The sequence below is a fragment of the Neophocaena asiaeorientalis genome, unplaced genomic scaffold (genome assembly GCF_003031525.2).
Source record: "Neophocaena asiaeorientalis asiaeorientalis breed wild unplaced genomic scaffold, Neophocaena_asiaeorientalis_V1.1 scaffold118, whole genome shotgun sequence".
Taxonomy (NCBI): domain Eukaryota; kingdom Metazoa; phylum Chordata; class Mammalia; order Artiodactyla; family Phocoenidae; genus Neophocaena; species Neophocaena asiaeorientalis.
This window is the reverse complement of record NW_020175528.1, coordinates 2,548,936-2,553,942: the sequence shown is the minus strand read 5'-3', so window position 1 is coordinate 2,553,942 and position 5,007 is coordinate 2,548,936.

Genomic DNA, 5,007 nt, shown 5'->3' with positions numbered 1-5,007 from the left:
GCCTAGCCCGGAACACAACGAGGCAGAGGCCAGGGCCGGAGGGCACCCCGCTCCCTGGGAAGCGAGGTACAGACAAGGGCATCCAAATGTTTGTTTGGTTGAGCTGCTGTTTCACCATTGTTCGCCTCCTTACCAGTTATGACACGTGCCAGAGCAGGCTTTGCCCCCTTCATTCCACTGGCATTTGTTAAAACAACATTCACCAAGATCTGATCTGGATGTGTCTTTTGGCCTGCCTGTAACTTTCCACTTTCAGGGAGATGTAATGAGGAGTTTACAAGTCTTGATTTCACAGCTTTTTAAGGACAAGGATTTTAAAGCATAAACCTGGGAGAAATTTTATTTTTTATTTTTTTATTTCTTGGCCACGCCGTGCAGCATGTGGGATCTTAGTTCCCCGACCACGGATTGAACCCGTGCCCCCTGCAGTGGAAGCTCAGAGTCTTAACCATTGGACCACTAGGGAAGTCCCTGGGAGAAATTTTTTAAAGAGGAGAGGAAGAAGGGAAACTGAATTTCAGTTCTTAACTAACTACCTGGCCCCTGGGCATTGTGCTTCCAAGTCCTTGGCATCAATTAAAGTATGATAAGAGAAGGAAGAAAAATTACTGATCGTGGGACTTTCCTGATGGCGCAGTGGTTAAGAATCCACCTGCCAATGCAAGGGACGTGGGTTCCATCCCTGGTCCGGGAAGATCCCACATGCCGCAGAGCAACTAAGTCCATGCGCCACAACTACTGAGCCCACGCACCACGACTACTGAAGCCTGCACGCATAGAGCCTGTGCTCTGCCGCAAGAGAAGCCACCACAGTGAGAAGCCTGCACACTGCAACGAAGACCCAACGCAGCCAAAAATAAATAAAAATTTTAAAATATATTGATCGATATTGCCTAATAGAGATCCAGCCGAAAGGGGACATGTTCTGGACGTGCGTGGTCTGTCTTGGGTGGTATTCCCATCTCCTACAACAAGGCCTAGCATATGGTAAGGCCTCACTTAGAATTTGTTGTATGAATGAATATAGATGATTGTGAAGATGCAGAGAAATAAAGAAATGTAGCTTCAAAAGGATTTTGCTAAGTATCTACACCTGAGCTATCTAGGACACAGGCCCAGAGTTAGGGTGAGGGGAATGAAAGGTCTAAGGTACAGAACTGAAGGAGGCACTCACTTCCAGTTTTATGCAAGTTTCAAGGCTGCACTTACTGGCATGATCCTGAGAGTGAGTGCCATCTTACATGTCCTAAATATTGTGCCCTACTGCCTCACTCACCTCACTCCTATCCCCGCCCTGCTAGTCCATTTAGAACTGATAAAATATATTTAAAAAAATGATTTCCCCTTTGGGCTTGGTCCACTAGCTCTGCTCTGAAACACAGGAGATGTTTTAGGGAATAGGAACAGAGGCTGTTCTTACCTAGGAAACCAGTGACCACACAGCCAAGAGCTGTCAGGTAGACCCAGGTTTACTCAGCACTTACTGTGTACTTGGATAAGTCCGTTAACCTCCGGAGCTTTCCTTCTTCATCCATAAAATGCAGATAAGAATACCCACTTCACAGGATGATTGTGAGCATTGGGAGTAATATACAAAAAGTGCCAAGTGCAGCACCCGGCACATAGTAAGTGCTCAATAAATGGGAGTCTTTATTGTGTTACTATTAGTGGTGATGCTGGCGATGCCGGCAATGCCGCTTAGCCAACTCTTTAGGTGAAATACAGCACACATATGCACTTGTCGAAAAAGATTCAGGTGGACTTCTGAAGCTGTCTTTGGTTCTTGTGGCTCCTGGCTCTCTCCTCCCTGCTTCTTGTTCCCTGATAGCATCCCCTGCTGTATGCAGGAACTGTGGGCATGGCAGGAATGTGTGTGACAGCTGGCCATGCAGACAGGAGAGGCAGGGTGAGGAGAATAGGTTTAAAAATATAGACTAGTCAGCTGGCCCCATGCACCTCAACCAAACTCCCTGGGAAATGCTAGTGGCTTTCTGGCCTCACCACCGCTCCCACCAGCCCTCTGTTTAGGGGCTCCGCTCTCTGCTGTGTGTTTCATAAGAGAACAAAAAGACAGAGGTTACTTGCTGAGAACTTCTGCTTATGGAAGCAGAATTTTTAAAATGTGCCCCAGGTTCTATGATGGCATTGTGACATTCTGCCTTGTGTTAATGGATAATTCTCAAAAAAAAGGGTAAAATCATGACTGTCATACAGAAATAAAAATGAAAACATGTTAAAGATTTTATTTAACTCTTTAAGGAGGAAACTGGCGTTTCAACCAGTTCAGAGAAGCAATAAAACCCACAGATTTATATGGGGTAAAGGAATGTTGGAACGAATGAGCAAATGGACATAAAATTGGCTTAAGGGGTGTTATAGGCTGAATTGTGTCTCCCCAAATTCATGTGTTAAAGTCCTAACCCTCAGGTACCTCGGACTGTGACTGTATTTGCAGATAGGGTCTTTAAAGAGGTAATCAAGTTAAAATGAGGTCATTAGGGTGGGCCTTAATCCTATATGACTGTTGTCCTTATAAGGAGAAGAAATTAGGACACAGACCCACACAGAAGGAGAACCATGAGACAGAAGGTGGCCATCTAGAAATCAAGCAAGGACAGAGGCCTCATAAGAAACCAATCCCAATGACACATTGATCTCAGACTTCTAGCCTCCAGAACTGAGATAAACTTCGGTTGTATAAACCACCCAGCACTTTGTTATCATAGCCCTAACAAACTAATTCAGTGGGGAAGGGTTATTTGAACATCTATAGACAAGAATTAATTTACATCCCAATTAGTTACCTATAATTTATAGAGTTGTAAAATAGCTCTGTTTGAATCAGATAACCCAGCCAGTTTAATAATGAGACTTATTTACAACTACAATCAGTAAACTACAGCTTGTGGGTCAAATCCAGCTCCACCACCTGTTTTTATAAATAAAGCTTTATTGGCACACAGAGTTGGTCCTTTCCCTTGTCTGTGGCTGCTTTCCCACTACAAAGGCAGAGTTAAGTAGTTGTCATCTGCAAAAGTCTAAAATATTTACTATATGGTCTTTTTCAGAAAAAGTTTGTAGATCTTCCTCTAGAAAATGCATCATTTCCCACTGAAGCACAATTTCCTTACAGTTGGAATGTCCTTCAAGGTCATCCAGTCCAGGGGGTTCCAGATTTTGAAATCTCATGCATCAGTAAAATTTCAAAAAAATACTTGAGGAATAGTCACTGGTCTTCAATTTTTACTTCTGTCGAATATCAACTACTTCATAAAAGAAGACATTTCAGCTATGTGATAAAATAAGATATTTTGAAGAGCGTAGTGCCTGAAAGACTCACTGCATTGTCCTTTCTTTTTTTTCTTTGAGGTTTGGTAAAAACTTTGCCACCAACTAGCCACAGTTCATGGTCTGGATTGTGGGACAACTAATCTGGGTCAACTGTAGACACCAACTGCTGGCTCTGTCCAGGGAGACTCTGCTGGCTCAGACCAGGAGTCCTGGACTTACTCCTGGTACCCAGGCTAGTTCATGTCTTTCGGCCAGGAAGGAGGTCCTCAGGGTCTGGTTATTGCCAGAGCCAGCCTGGGCACACACCCAGCTCCAATTATGACAGGGCCTGCCTTCTCAAGTCCATTCTCTGGTAGGTCTGTGTCTTTATTCCTGTCTTACTCCTAGGTTCTTCATGACATTTTAAAAAATATATATATTTTTTCTTGATTTTTAAAAGAAAGATATGTGCAGTGCAGAAAACTTAGGAAAAAATGGAAAGAACAAAACTCATCTCTACCCAGAGAGATGTAAAAGTTTAGTGATACACAGGGTGAACAAAAGTGCTTTCCAATCTAAAAAGTTTAAAGGGGCAAAACCCAGCATATCTCCCCGAAATGAGGCCTGGCACATGGCAGGCACCAATAGTTATTGAAAGAATAATTAAACCTAAACAACTGCAATTATTTTTCCCAGATGATCCAAGAAAATTCAGTCTTTTTACTTTTTTGATGATCAAAATGGCTAATATGGTAAATCTTCCAGGTTGGCCTCCCCACCACCAAAAAAATCTTGTATCTATTTTTTTTCTTCTTAAGGCTTATAACTGCCAAGAACAATCATTTAAGAAGCAAGTATTATATATTTTCACTATTTTCATCATGTTTACTGTCCAAAAATTAACATCAAACTGCCCTAATAAACACAATATAATAATAATGATCTTTAAAAATCGATGTAGTATTCTCTCTGATTTCTTTTTCTTTCTTTCTTTGTTTTTTGGCAGCACCACACAACTTGTGGGATCATAGTTCCCCGACCAGGGATTGAACCCAGGCCACTGCAGTGCCCAGTGAAAGTGCACTGGGTGAAAGTGAAAGTGCACATCGGTTAGAGTCCTAATCACTGGACTTCCAGGGAATTCTCTCAGTGACTTCAAATGAGCAATTCCTAAGAAGCAAAGTTTAAATTATTCAGTTATTTCACATTCATGCCTGGTCACCTAAATGAGAAACATCTTGAATTTGATATTCAAAGTAAACAATTGAGAATACTTTTTAAACTCTTTGTGGCTTACAATCCTAAAATTGGGGACTTCCCTGGCGGTCCAGTGGTTAGGACTCTGTGCTTCCACTGCAGGGGCATAGGTTCAATCCCTGGTGGGGGAATTAAGATTTAGCATGCCTCGTGGTGTGGCCAAAAAAAGAAAAGAAGAAAAATTACAACTAAAATCAATCATTCATCACTGTTTCCTGTGAAAACATCATCCATACCTCCTGCTTTGCAAGGCACTTCTAAGCCCCTTCAAGCGGTTTATTAATTCCATCTACCCCTTTAAGAAACAAACATTTCAAACAATCCCTGACAAACCAGAAGAATAAAAATGACTTCTCCTTGGTTCTTCTTTGTCTGAATAGTTCACTCATATATGTCTGTGTTTCCCCTGATGTTTCATTTTGTTTATACATAAAAATTTTCTCTAAAAACATAAGCTCATTTTAACTGTTTAAAAATAAG